Consider the following 15296-nt stretch of genomic DNA (forward strand, 5'->3'; position numbering starts at 1 on the left):
TCTGCTTCATCTTCTGGTCACTTCTGATACAGTGGCAAAAGAATAAAATCAATGAAAAATGTAGTTTAATTTTTTTTTTTTTTTTTAGATTTTAGGTAACCTTATATTAACCTAGAAAACACTCAACATTTTGAGTGACCAATGCCTGCCCAAGCTTGGGATCAAATAGGCACCAGATGGGGAGAGGTGGCCCTGGGGAACAAAGCCCGAGGTCACTCAAAGGCCCAGGCAGGAGCAAATGGAGATGAGACTGTGGACAGGACAGTCACCAGCTGAGGATGGTGCTGCTGTCCCTGGGTCCTGGGACACGGGCAGGAGTGTGGGGGTTTCAGGGAAAGCTGGGCAGGGACATTAACACCTATTTGTGCCCTTAGGACCTTGGCACTGTCTGATATTTTCTTTACATTTCATAAATTAACTTCACAGGACCAAAACACGGGGAGCAGCACCTTGGGAAGGTAAGCAGGAATGTGCATTCAGAGGTGTCAGCTTGTTAAAAACTCTGAGCTTAGCAGCCCTTGAGGGAAGGGGGAACCAAGGAAGAGAAATCATTGAACCAAGCCAGTGTTCAAGGAGCTTTCTGCCATGCATAGCAGTTTATGGGCCTCAGGTAGAAAGTCACCTGTAAGTTCTGTAACTGATTTCAGCCGGTGTCAGTTTAGGGCTGTGTGTTTAGAAACCCTGTTAGCAAAGAGAGTTTGCAATTCCCTTTGAAAACAGCACTTTTGGTGTGATGAGGGCTTTCATGGTTGCTGGATGTTTATCCAGAACAAGAACAACAGTTACACACAGATGAGTGTGACTGACCACATAAGAGGGTCTGTCCCTGGCTGTTTCATGGCTAAAATCCAAATATAGCTTCATCCCATATATTTGCCCATATAAACACAGACACCTTGCTAGCACGTGTGAGCTGGGAATGAACTTGCCATGGGCTCTTTTCATACTAAATGGAGGCAGAGACAAATCTATGACTGAGATCTTGGTGAGCTGAGCTAATATCTGGAGGGAGGAGAAAGCTTTGCTTTGCTCAGATTACTGCTTTTTATGGGCACAGACAGGCTGACATCCATGTCTTTCCTACATCTAAACCAAAGTCAGATAAATCCAGGCTGGAGAGCTGGTTCCTCTTGCCTTCTTCCCTCACCTATTAAATTACACATTTTCTGATCCTCTCCATGCAGCCAGCACCTATCCAGGGAAGGGAGGTTTGATTATGCCCAAATAATCAATTCCCTGCCGTCCTGTTCTGCCCATGGGACCAGCATGTGGCACCCGTGGTTTGGAGTTAATTTTCTCCCTTTGAATGGGATCCCAAGTCCAGATTTCTCTAGCATGGGTGGTGAGGAAAATGTGTGTAAAATCTTAAATGTGTGTAAAATCTTAAATGTGTGTAAAATGGCTCAGACATACACTGGAGCCCCACTTGCAAAGGGACTTGTGCCTTGGAAATATTCACTGGGTATATTAAGAGACATCATGCAACAAAGACTTTTTAAAGCTGGTTTAACTTCCCATTAGTGCATATTAATTCTTAGTAAACCAAGCAAAAGGTGGTCTTAGAGCCAGGAGGATCAACACAGCACTAATTTCTTTTCTGTTTGCTCATTCAGAGCACATTTCCAAGAAAATCCTTAGGGCCCAACTATTTTATTGCCCAGAGGGCTTTAATTTGGGGATGGTTAAGGGCCCTCCAGGCCACAAAGCAACTGGATCCCCTGATGTGACTGCATTAATAGCACTGATGGGAGAGCACTAATGCAAGAGAAATGTGAGCTGTGGGTGGGAGACACAAGCCAGAGCTCTATAGTTGGTACAAGTGTAGGAGTTCAGCCTAGACAAAAATGCAGAAGGGTGCCTGTGCTGCCTTTGGATATAGGGCCCTCGTGGGGAATCCTAAGTGAAACACCACAAGGCTTTGCTCAGAGCCTCACTCTGTGCTTTGATAATAACGAGACAAAACGTCTCTCCCCAGAAAAGGTGTGCTCTGTTTTCTGACAGTTTATGCAGTGAGAAAAGTTTCCCAGCTGGCAGCAAAATGAGATGCTGTGATTTCCAAAGTGTTTGGGCGGTTTGAAGGGCTCGGCAGACTGTGGAAACTTTTCCAAGAGCTGGAGGCCAGAGTGTTGTTTGGCTGTGTAAAAGCTTTCCCCGGCATCCCCACGTGCCCCCAGAACTGACCTTGTGCCCAGGGAGGCTGTGGAGGTCTGGCCCACGTCCTCCTGGGGAAAAATAGCAGCCAGAAGTGGAAAAGCACCTGTACTGAGCCCAGCCAGCCAGAGCTGCCCGTCTGAACGAGTCCAGTCAGGAATTAAAAGCCCCAGCTGACATCCTGTGGTGCCAGCAGTGTTTCTGTAAGTCACTCTCGTCATATGAACTGCATTAGTTCTTTTAATTTTCATCAGCATGCTGTGTGGGTACTTGCTTTGCTGTGCATTTCTGTGAATGAAAAACTGCCCTGGGACCACCAATTTCCATCAGTGCAGTGTCTGGGTGCTCACTTTGATGCACAGTGCTGTGAATGAAATCTCAGCAGAACACCAATTCCAGCATTCCTGAGTACTGGCACTGCTTACAGCTCATATCTGAATTTAGTCCCAGCCCAGACCTGCCATGCCACCTTTGCCTTGAACAAAAATACAGATCCCAGCACTTTCTCTTCTTGCAGTGTTGGATTTCTTGACCCAGGTTTCTCAGCTCAAGGGTTTCCCTTTCTTTTACTCCTCTTGCCTACTTTTTCTCTTGTCTTTCTTATTTATTAATTTCTCATTTATTAAGTTACAGATGAGAACCAAAGGCAGTCTCTGCTGATAAGTTGCATGCTCCCCTTATTATGTGTTTGGTTTTCAACCTTTTTAGTCCCTTTGCCATAGGTTCCATGATGCTGTTCAGAAAAGTAAATTAATCAAGCCCCATGGTAAAAAAATCCTGATACATTTGCTAGCAAACATTTTTGCATTGTTATGACTGGTGCAGGTAATGGTGGTATTGCTGTTTGTTATTGGTTGTTAGACATCAGCACTGATTTCACAAAGGGTGTTACTGTGAACCTGGTAGTTTGTGAAATTGAAAACAACCTGTCTGATCTTCAGCACTGATGGGTGGTTTAGGTCATCTCTGGGCTGGAAAGTGAGTAATTATGGAATCATAGCCAGCCCATCTTTGGTCAGAACTGCATCTTGCACTGCAGACAAAGCCCTGAAAGTGCGGATGTGACCAAGCAGCCACTGCGGAGCACTGACAACAAGAAAGGACTTTCAAACTAAAAGAGTTAATTTAGATTACATTTAAGGAAGAAGTTTTTTTGCAATCAGGGCACTGAAACACAGGAACAGTTTTACCAGAGAGGTGGAAGCTAAGCCCTGCCTGAGAACATTCAAGGTCCATGGTTGCCCTGAGAAACCTGATCTAGCTGGAGACCTCCCTGCCCATTGCAGGAGGCTTGGACTAGATGACCTTTAAATCTTCCTTGCAACTCCAATTACTCTATGATCTAGTGAAAATCTAGAGGCAAAAATGGGTCTCAGTGGCCTGTGTTTCTCTAGTAAAGGGTTTGCTGGGAGCCTCCCGCCGCTGTTCTCTTCTGGGTGCCACGGGGAGTTTTGGTGTCCTTTGTCACTGTGTGGCTGCTGGGAAGGGTGTGGCATGCACGTGTGTGACCTTTTTATTTGCCATTGTGAGGGATCCCATCACCTGGCTGCTGGGTAGGGTTTGGGTGGTGTGGCATGCAGATGTGTGACCATTTTTATTTATCATTGCAAGGGATCACAGAGTTTGCTTGAAGCCAATCAATTAGAAGCCAGCGCAGCTGCACAGATTTCTGTCAGCTGAAGATATGGCAAGTGGTTTCTTCTGCCAACTGGAAGAAAATGCAAATTATTTTATGCTCACCCTGGGCTTCCCAGCATGGATGCTGCTGCAAACCTCACTGCTCCCTTCAGTTCAGTGGTATTTCTGCTCCCTGTGCACAGTGCACTCCAGGAGTATCTGCTGCCTGAGCCAATGTCAGTAACCCAGGCCTTGTGTACGACCCTCGGGGAGACTCAGAGTAGATTACAACTAGAAAATGTGAAAATACTGGATCACTAAGTAGCACAGCCTTTATTTGGTAATTAGTAGACAAAGTGCCTCAAAGAAAGAAAGAAAGCAGCCTATGTGTGAGCATGTATATGCACCCCTTTCTCTCTCACTGTACATATGTGCAGTTATTTTAGTCACATAAGCCATGTATACAGCTGGATTTACCCTCCTGTGAGTCTGTTTTGCTCCCTGAGCAGACAGAAAGTCTCAGAGTGTGAAGGGCTGTGGAACATCTGCATCCTCATTTCCCCAGTGCTTTGCCAGGTGGCCTGGGGTAAAGAGACACAGTCCAGAGGCTGCTTTTGGTACCTCAGGAAAAGGCAGCCCCAGGCACCCCAAAAGCTGTGCAAAAGCAGGACATTTCCAGAACTGCTTCCTTGGTAAGAGTTTTCTGGGACCTTGCAGGAATCTGACAGCATGGGTGCTCACGTTGTCAGTTTTCCCAGAGGAGAGCCCTCAGCCAGGGAGTGAAACACCAACCATGGCCTGTCTGAAGCAGCACAATGGTACACTCATTGGAATGGAACCCAGGGCTGGAATCTTTGCAGAAAGCAAGCACCATGCAGAACATATTTGTTGGCATACTGGTCCCCCTGTTATGACACGCACTATGACATTTTGCCACAAGTATAAAAATATTTGAGATGGGTATTGATAAATAAACTAAAATTACTAGGAAAAATATGTTAAAAATCCTGAAAGCCTTAGTTTTTGTTCATGCTTAGCCAATCAGTCTTTACAATCAGATCACAGAGTGGGGAAATGTGTTTTTAATATCCAGCAGAATTGTTAATATATTTCTTTGACATTGCCTTGAGGACCAGGCTGAGGATTCCAGTTTCCACTGGGATCTCTGAGAACACAGTAGTCAGTGCACTTTAAAGAGCATAAGAACCATCTCATGCTGACAGCTCCCCAAAAGCCTCTGCTAGTGGGGGATTATTGAACAGGGATGTTTCTGGAAGCAAGACATAGCAATAGGAACCATCTGAGTATTTGTCTGAACTTTTTATGAATGAAACTGGAAAAAAGAAATTCACTGATAGAATTTGAGGAAAACTCTGAAGTGGGTAGCACAGCCAGGCATAAGAACTGCATGGTCAACCAGAAGCATAACTGAGATAAAATATATTGTGACTCAGCCAAATGCAGCACATACATGGAGGGGGAAAAAAAAGATCAGTTCAGAATTATCCAGAGGCCATAGTGGAAAAACTCATCAGACTGAGTTCTGCTGTCATGGTTTATCCAAGGGGTTAGGAGGGACCAGAAACACTTTAAGTATGGAGATACTTCCACCCAAACAGTGTAAAAACATACTCAGCTTTGGTGCCTATAATTGACAGAAATACCATTACAATGACTTGAGGGCTGAAGAAAGTGCCTCCACATATACCTGGGACATACCAGGTACTCTGTTCAGCAAGCCCAAAGGAAGTGAAGGGATTGAGCTGGTTACAACATCTACACATCCACTCATGAAGGAGCCACCAGGTTCTAAAGCGCCCTCTCAGTTTATGGGGAACGTTTTAGGGAGTATCTAAGGGCTGAACCCAGATGGTTTCAAGCTGATGATGAAGTCTGAGTTTTAACAGTGAAGGTATCTAACACTTGAAGCAAAAAGTGATAAGAGAAACAGCCATTTCTCCTTCTCATATTGTCTTCATACCAAGATTGGTGGCCTTTCTAGAGACAGAAAATACTCTGGTATTGCACAAATGAAAATCCTCATCCCAATATCACATGATTGGGAGAAATGCAGTGTCCTGTGAGAAAAGTTATGCAAATTGATTCAAAAGCCCTTTTCTTTCCTCAAAACCCTGTGAGCAAAATTGCACATTGGACTATTTCAGGTTGAGCTATTTAAACTCTCTGAATATTTTGTGCTAACAAGTTTTCCTGAACAGCATCAACCAGACATGTGACAAAGGCTGTGAAGGTATCCAAGGACACATCTACATCTTCAGGCACAAACAGATGTCTGTGAAATGTTGGTTTGGTGTCTGGCTTTCCAGCACACACCAATTGTAATGGAGCTGGAAACTTTCCAGTAATGGGGCTGGAAATTGCCTTTACCCACTGGGTGGGTTGTAGATATCCCAGAACCTCAAATCCCCAGAGTAATCACTCACAATATCCAGTGGGAACGAATAAAGCCACTGCTGGAATCAAATGGAATTGGAGTAGCCCACTAATCAAGCTCTGGATTTCACAGGACTTGTGGAGATGCTGGCCTTCATGAGGGTTGCAAGGAGACTGCAATGGGAGAGTTCATGTATATATGTTCCCTTTGCTAAATGATTCTGTAATTCTATGGTTGGACTAGGCAATCCTAAAGATCTTTTCCAACTTAAATGATTCTCTGATCTTGTGATTTTCTATGATTCTCTGATTTCCTGTGTTTGGTTCCTGAATGGACTCTTTCAGTCTAGTTTCTCATTTCAGTTTCAGAATAATTTGCATGTGGAGTTTTAAGCCCTGCATTTTACCAGCTTGAAAGACAATCTCCCTATTGCAAAGAGCTTCTTCTGTGCCATCAGTTCAAACAACTTATTTATTTCAGATGCCTGGCTCGAGCCAAAGGTGACCTGTCACTGCTTTCAGGCAGGATCCATCCTCTGGGCTGCAGAGCAGCGTGTGCTCCTCCTGGCCCAGCAGCAGTAAGGCAACCCTGGGACACTGCAGAAGGTGAGGGCACACAGGAGATCAGGGATGGGCGGTGGAGCCCCAGGAATGCTGAGGGAGACGCAGTGAGCCCCCATCTGCAGGGAGAGGGCTGGGACTGAGGTCAGGAACAAGGGGCAGGCACATGGGAATTGTCACACACAGCCCAGTGTCCTCTGTGCCCCTCTGAGCTCAGCCTGAGCCTGCAGGGCCGTGCTGCAAACGAAGGCTGAGGCTATTTAGCACCTTCCCGTGCCAAGAACCTCACTGCTGATCCTCCAATGTCTTTTCCGCCCAGCCAAGTCAGCTTGTGCTTGGGAGAGATTTAATATCAAACCTAGTGTGAAATTCAATCTCTCCTGTTAGGCGAGCTCTGACAATGGAGCTGCCATGTGCTTGGTGGGTCATGTCAGCCTTAATTTACTGCCCCTGGGTGCTGTGGAAATGTCTCTAGACTGTCACACTCCCACACTGCTGAGCTCTTGGCTTGCACACAGTGACCAGGCAGAAGGTAATCACAGGAATGGGGCCTTTCACAGGGGCAAAAAAGCATTCAAAAGCAGCCACGGGCACCCTCCAGTATTACTAGACCTGTTTAAATTTATGTGGACTGGTACATTACTGACAACACAGCAAGCCACCAAATGACAAAAAATATCACTTAGTAAAAGAGAAATTCTTGGAGCATTCAAGGAAAAGAGGAGAGAGGGAAGAAGCATTACATTTAATTCACAATGTAGGGAGAAGGCAAAAAAGTAAAAAAAAAGAGTCAAAAAAAGAGTCAAAAAAAAGTCAGATGACCCCTTCTCAAGTGTCAAATCCACTTAGACTGTGAGAAAGGAGGTTAACTTCTTTTACCATATATAAAGCATATACAAAACTTCAGTATTCTTTTTATTTTCAATAATAACAAAAAAGGGAAATAATCAATAGCATCTTTCATCTGAGTCAGCTTCAATATCTTTCTCCTGCCCTAACCCAGGCCTTGTTGCTGCTGTTTGGTTCTGGCTGTTCTTCCTGCAGCTTACAGAGTTACAGCACACATGAGGTTAATTCTGCAGTTTTAGTTCCATTTCCCACTGACCATTTTTTCCATGTGCTTCAAACAGCGTGAGCAAAGAGACATTGTTTTGCTTGTAGGAACCAAGCATTAAGGAATCAGAAGTGCAATGGCAGGACTCCCCCATTAAAGATGAAATGCAGATGCTGTATGGGGCAGTTTGTAGGCAGACTGTGCAAGCACAACTCCCTGAGCCTGTGTAAGCTCCAGCCCCAGGAGGATTTGCCTGTCCCCACACTGCCCCTCTGCACTTCAGAGACACCTTGTTTTGTTCTCAGCTCTTTGGCATTGGATGAAAGTCCATGCACTGCTCTATATCAGATTAGTGGTCTGAATGGGAAGACAGATTTAAATAGCTTTAAGACAGAGGAAATCTTTCTTTCTAAATAAATATCACAAAAGGCAAATAGTCATCAAAATACTGTTTGTGTAGGAAAGAGGCCAGTAAAATCATGCATAAAGGTGCTGAGCCTCGCTGCAAGTTTATTGATTTTCCCAACACAGACCCCTCTGATGCAGCTTGTGGAGCTTCCCCAGCAGCAGCCAGCAGGACCTTCTCAAGCACCATCAGCCTGGGGAATGAAACTCTGCTTTTTGTGATGGATGTTCCAGGTAGGGCTGCCAGAAATGCAGCTTTCACTCCCTTCTCTTAATCAAGATAGGGAGGTTTAGCTCCCAGAGGATCTTACAGAGTCCGATACACCGCGAGGATCCTTCTCACCCCTGCTCCCAGATTTAAATGCAAAATACCTGGGTGGCTCCTTGGGCACATGTCCTTTGTCCTCTCCCCCAGTAATACCCCAACCCCTCTGCTACAGGATCTGTCCCACCATGTGAATTTTGTGGTCCCTTTCTAGAAGTAAGGACAAGATGAGTGACAGGCATTGTGGGTCTGAAGAGCAGCTGTGTCCATGGCTCTCCAGGGGTGGGATATCTGAACTGCCTCAACTGAGCAGGGAATTGAACCAAGGGCTCCCACAATCTGTTTTCCCTGCTGCTTCTCAAGTGAGAACACAAAGTTGCTCCCCAGAAATGGCAGAGACAGGTCCTGTAAGGAACAGAGGGATCAGTACTGTGCCAGCAGCAGGACTCTTCAGCTCACTGACAGTAACTCTGCTCTGCAAGTGGATGAATGATGATCTGATTGTGAGCCTATCTGATGTCTTCCTAAAAATCACAATAAAGTGACTTTTCCAAGGTGTGAGGAAAACCTGTGGCATTAAGACATTAAGGGCTCCATTTTGGGGTGAAGTTTTGCATCAGCCTCTAGTTTGCTTCAAACCTCATCAAAAATCATGCAGTGCTCTGGTACAGCCCTGCACAGAGTTATACTGGTGCAACTTCAGGCTGAAAATTCTCTCGTGGGCTTTATTCATCTTTGCTTTTCAACCAAACCTAGTCATATGTGGTCCTGTCAGTAGGGACAGACACCTCCAGGTGACAAATCATCCTTTCCCAAGGGAAACATCTAAGCTGCTGCCTGCCTTTCCCCATGGGCTGCAGACAGGCTGTGTGACTGGCTCTGCCTAGGTGGCTAAGGATGAATGAATTGAATCAGATCTTAAGCCACAGAGCTTTAGTTTCCATAGAAAAGTTGCTTTGGGTGGGTGAGAACAGCATTTTCTCTAATGCATGCTCTCACAGCTGCTGAGTAGCCCTGGACCACACTTACGGCTTCTTTGAGCAGGAGCAAACTTTAGATGTAAGGGTTATGTTCAAAGCTGCTTTCCAGGCTTCCATTTGAGCCACAAACAGTGGAGAAAGGCTCTGCTTCTTGCTGCAGGATGGCATTATTCTTGTTTCATTGTCTCTGTCAGTGGAGCAAAGGTTAATGGAAGAGGTGTGCCGGCAGCTCATTTGGCACACGGCTCCGTCAGGCCTGGCAAGGGTCTGATTTTATTATCAAAGTGTTCCCTGGCCTCACAAATCACCAGGTAAAATTCTATAGCTCACGAAGAAGCCATACAAAACCATCATAATGGTCTCTTCTGGCTGCTCCAGACAATTTCCCCCCTTGCATTAACTTCATATCTGTTTGATCCCTCTAACTTCATGTAATTCAAAGGAGAATTGGGCTTTTTCTGAAAGCATGCCTTCAAAGCTCACTCCGAGATGGATGTGCAAGAAGTAGAAGTCAGTTTTCCTGATGAGGGTTCACTCAAAGAATCAAGGTACAATGTGCATGTGTTCTTCCTTAGAGGAGCAAGAAATTAACAGGGAAATGAATGGGAATCCTGAATCTATCGAGGATCATCATGCCCTGTGCTGTGTATAGCATCATTTCCTCATGCAAGTGCCACAGCCCTCAGCTTTTCCACCAATCTTATGCAGGCAGGATTTCCCCCTAATTTTGCTTTTGCTGCTGTTCAAGTTCCCCCACCGTTATGTAGCACTTTCCAAGTGTGCAATTCACAGCTGAATGGGAGGTGAAGCTGCAACCCAGCCCATAGACTCACAGACATCCCTGTGTCTCTCCAAACACCTTCTCCCGCTTCCCCTCCTATCCTGGCTAGCAGCACATGGAAAGTTTTTGTCATGGAGGACATTCTTGGGCAGGAAGGAAGTGAGGACTGTGGCCAGGAGCCATTGTGGCCACCTGCTTGGATGGTCACTTCAAAGGACAGCAAACCGACAGCCCCAGCGTGCAACCCACCAGGAGCTGGACATGTCTGCATGCAGAGTTCACCCAGATTTGGGGCTGGGGCATAACGGACCTTTGCCCAGGCTGTGTCTGACCTCAGACAGCAGCAGCAATTGGATGGTGGTGCCAGCAAGAGCTGAGCCAGCATTGTGCTGGATGTGCTCTGTGCTGCAGTACATCTGAGGCATGCCATTCTTCCCACATACACTGCTGTACCCACCCAGTTATGAAAGAGCCCTTGGCTGCCTGCCCTGCTGCTCCAACATTGCATCTTTAGCCTGAATTAAACTCCAGTCCAAGCCCTGCTCATGCTCCTTGCTGTTATTGCTGTTTGGAAGGAGAGGACTCATGGTTTAACACCCTGGAAAGACTCTGAGGCAAGAGCCAGCGCTCACAGCAAGAGGCAGGTGGACTGTTCCTGCTTCAGTGTGGCTTGTGCAGCAATGGAAATGCTGCTAGAGAGAAATTTACTGATGACAACAACCACACTATTAAACCATATTAAATCTCTGGAAGATTTGCTTTCTGGTTCCATCCATGTGCTGATGTCCAGGCTATCCCTTTCACGGTGCAAAGTTCTATTTCCTGAAGAGAAGGGTCACTCACGAGGAGGATTGAGGAAAAGCTGCTTGCAGGAATGCAGTAGCAAAGGGTTCAAGGAACCTGAGGGACTCCCAGAGAAATAGCAAAAGGGTTCCTGTCTCTTGCAGGGAAAGGCAGGATGACCTGGTCTCCTGAGGTTAGACAAGCAGCCAGGTTCTTGTGTGTACTGGTCACACCTTCCTTTCATTTATTGTATTTTTTCTTCACAGCTGAGCTCTCCGTTTTTGCCCTTATTGTCTTTGCATGCAGAGTGGAACCTAGCTCTGGGACCTGGCTCAGCACCCTTTCTGTCCACAGGCCACTTAGGTAGAGCTTAGCAATTTACTATATCAGAATAGCAGAAAATGGCCAGTGTGAATGGGCCGTTGTACCCAGTCCTTTATGGATGTGACTTCACATGGATCTGCACTGGATCTGTTTTATTAAATGGTAGTAAGGAAACAAGAAATGGGAAACAAAAGATCCTTTTGTAGATGGTAACTCCTGCAATGTTAAGCAACCAAGAGAAAGGAGACTGTTCTCAGCTCTTTGTATGCATTCACTCCAAATAGGGCCAAACATCACAGGCAATGTTGTTTCTCTACGTTTCTAACCAGAGGGGCTCATTCCATCACCATTGTATGGTGTATTTCTGGGACACCCTCTGCTGGGATGTGGTGAGCAGCATCACCCATTACAGCAACTGCTGCTCACCATGGCCTAAGGGTGACAGAAGCAGGTGACAGAGAGACATAACACAGATGTGACCTTGTCTCAATACATCTGGAACAAAATTTATGCAAAACAGAAGTGAGGCGTTGAGGACAACTCAAAAGTTACCCCAGGAACTGGTGAATGCCACATGAGCAGAGTGAGGGGTCCTGAATGTCAAAGGAGAGCCCTGAGTTTGTAAGAGTTTGTTTGCATTACCTGTGGGTTTGAGTTATGAGATGCAGCATTTGGCTCTGCATCTGAAGGTAATTGTTTATAGTGTATTTTATGACTGTTTACAAATGTGGTTTGAAGAAAACAATGGAATATGTAACATGTTGTTTTTCCCCAGGTCTCCAGTCCATTAAGCTTGTATTATTTAAAGTGGCTAGACTAGAAATTTAAGTCATTGTTATTTATATTAGAGATAAAGCTAAGGATTCAGCTGAGCTCCAGGCTGCATTGTGAGAGTTGCTGTGTCAGGGTTTGAGAATGGTCTTGATCTGAAATACAAAAGGATCAAGACAGGCTGGTTAATCCTATGATTAGATATTCCCATAAGAACAGGCCTTCACTCCTGTTCCTGTTGCAAGCACCTTGTGTGGCCACAGTCAGCCTTTTCGGGTTAGTTTTTGGGGTAGTTATGGAAAAAAAAAAAAACCCAAACCAAAACCAAGGCATTTAGGGAGACCGATATCCCCTAGTAGATTTAAGTGCCAGAATGCTGAGATTAATTTAAAGTATTTTCTGCCAGTGATGGGGTAATCCAGCAGTTCCCACCTGCTGAGACCTGCAGCCTCCCCTTAGCTCACCATGAGAGACTCAGCCCAGGTCTGTAATGGCTGAGGATGGTTTCATTGATGTTCAATGCCTTATTTGATAACCATTCCTACTGAAACATCATTCTGGTTAGCAAAAACAGAGAGGAGAGATGCTCGTGCCTAAGGAACAAGAAAAGGAGGCAGTAATTATGGACAATGCCCCCAGCTGCCGTGCAGACTATCTGGGTGATTGGGAGGGAGTCTGCTAATCTCTCAATAGTCAGTTCACATAATAATAATAATAATAATAATAATAATAATAATAATAATAATAATAATAATAATAATAATAATAATCCTTCCTTCTTCCTGCTCTTTGTGTTTGCTATGTAGCTTTTCAAGTCCCAAAGGCAGGAAACATCGGTGTGAGATGTGCCCTGGCTGCTACCCCAAGGCCACTGTCAGGTGAGGAACTTCTGGGGGCAAGAGTGTTGGAAGAGCTCACATCCATGATAAACAGAAGCAGAACCTTTATTGAGCAGACAGAAGGGGCTCTGGAGCTGAAAAGGGCAGGAAGATCAAGCCCATCATGCTGAGAAGCGCTGCCCCAAGGCAGACGGGGGAGTTGCAGAGGAGCTTGCCTTGCCAAAGAACACTCTACCTGTTTGTAGAAGATTATACACCTTGCTCTAGGGCTGGCAAGCCAGGGCTTATCTGCTTCAGAACAAATTCTGACAGAGGCTGGGTGCCATTTCTGTGCCCCAGGCTGCTGTAAGCTATTCTCCTTCAGCAGCAATTCTCACAGGATCTCAGTCCAAGGTAGGGTTCTAGCTACCCTGAAATGTAAGATCCATTGCAAAATCTGCAGGCAGCGGTGCTGGCAACTCAGGAGTTTCCTCTGGGCCTGGCATGTGCTTAAACTACTCATGAGCTATCTGGGCTCCTCAGCTTTATTTCCATCCTTGGTTGACTCATGCTTTATTTCAAGGATTGTTTGCATTTTTATGCCTCTGAGACTAGGTCCCGTGGGAATCCTTCCCAAACTCGCTGCATTGACCTCCTGTTTTTCCAGCACATAACCCCTTCTCAGAAGAGGCCATTTGATCCTCCACCATAAATACATGAATCAACACTTTATGCTTTTATGGGATTTTGCCTCAGTTTTCCAGTCTCACAGCACCTTTGAAGGTGGGCTCAAGGTTTGCTGGTGCCAAAAAATCTTGGTCTACATCAGGGTGGCATCCCTGCCCATGGCAGGAGGTTGAAACTAGGTGATCTTTAAGGTCCCTTTCACCCCTAGCCTTTCTGTGATTCTGTGGTTCTCTGGTTCTCTGGTTCTGTGATTCAGGCCATTGTGCTCTAGTGAGGTTCAAGGGAAGAGGTCAGAGGAGCATTTTGAGAAAGCTTCACCAATTCTCCATGTAAATCTGTCAGTCACAGGTGTCAGCTTGGCCCCAGCCTGTTAACAAGCTTAACATCCATTTTCTAATAGACCTAACCAAATAGTTTACTGAGATAGACACCTCAGAGACAGGTACAGGATGGGAGAACAGATCTGCTATAAATCTCTTCTGGCCCTATGGGGAGGCCAAACACCTCTTTGTCAAGTCTTTATTTGTACATGACTGAAACAAATTCAGTCCCACCCTAATTATGGAGGGCAGTCTGTGAAGGTCGAGCTTATGTATTCATAGAAGAGTGCCCATGAGTAAAAAAAATAATTATATATGTATAGGAATTCACAACTAGTACCTACCAAAGCTCATTCCAGTTATCTGCACCTTCAAAATAAACAGTGCATCTATGTGTGTGCACTTGCACTAGCAACCAGACCTAGTTTTTCAATAGGAACGCATAATGTCATGGGGGGTTCAATGGAAAGGCCAGTGCAAGTTGCTGACAGTCTTAATCCATTGCACTTTCAGGGCAGATGTTGCTTCCTGTGACCATGGACCAGGGCAAGCAATACCCATAGATGCACAGCTAGTATTCAGATATCAAAGGCCTTTTCTGCTTGTATGTGGCCCACTAGCTGTCTGTTGGATGGTAAGTCTGGGCATGTATTTGGTATTACCTGGTTAATCATCAAAGAAAGCACGTCCCCCTGAAAACAACCCAAAGAAATAATGCTTCCACTAAAAGGAGATGGATGTTCTGGCCAGAATCAGAGTACTCTTCCTATGCCTCTGATCTGTGAGACAAGAACCTTCAACCATGAAATATGTAAAGGAATTTACACTTTGAATGCATAAGATAATGGGCAAGTAAATTAACAAAAGGTTTGCAAAGATGTGGAAAATCTATGGGTGGTGAAAGAGGAGTTGCTGGGAAGGTCTGGAGCCGAATGGCCCTTGCTCTGTGGGCACACTCATCTGCCTCACAGCAGGAGAAAGGAGGCTCCTGAGGGGTGCTGGGTCCCAGCCCAGCCCTTCACACGTCTCAGGGCTCTGTGGCTTCGGGATGGGGTGGCTCTGGTGGGAAAGGATGCCTGCTCTGGGCTGCCTGCTGGGAAAGGAATCCATGGGCCAGCACCTCCCAGCTCCTTGGCTAAACCCAAGGTGCCTCATGCTCCTCTCTGATGTGGTTTGCACTTTACCAGAAATGCTGCAGCTGCTGGACCCAAAGAACAGAAAGCTGTAGTTGTTACAGCAAGAAAACATCACTGAGTCTTGCTGATTTGCAATAATGCTGCTCCGTCATGGGTGTTATCCTGAGAAACTTAAATTCCTTAGTCCCTTAGGGCTTGTGGTGAAGTGAATGGCAAAGCCTCAATCAGTTCAAGAGCAAAAAAACTGGG

At 45.6% G+C, this 15296-nt stretch overlaps 1 long non-coding RNA gene across 1 annotated transcript; it reads left to right on the top strand.

Moving 5' to 3' along the window:
* Positions 1-8304: 8304 nt before the first annotated feature.
* Positions 8305-14536, top strand: LOC113459753 (uncharacterized). Its single transcript, XR_003381275.2, has 3 exons — positions 8305-8416; positions 12893-12964; positions 14425-14536. It is a non-coding gene; the product is annotated as an uncharacterized LOC113459753 (long non-coding RNA).
* Positions 14537-15296: the final 760 nt, after the last annotated feature.

This window comes from Zonotrichia albicollis, chromosome 5 (genome assembly GCF_047830755.1).
Source record: "Zonotrichia albicollis isolate bZonAlb1 chromosome 5, bZonAlb1.hap1, whole genome shotgun sequence".
NCBI classification, from domain to species: domain Eukaryota; kingdom Metazoa; phylum Chordata; class Aves; order Passeriformes; family Passerellidae; genus Zonotrichia; species Zonotrichia albicollis.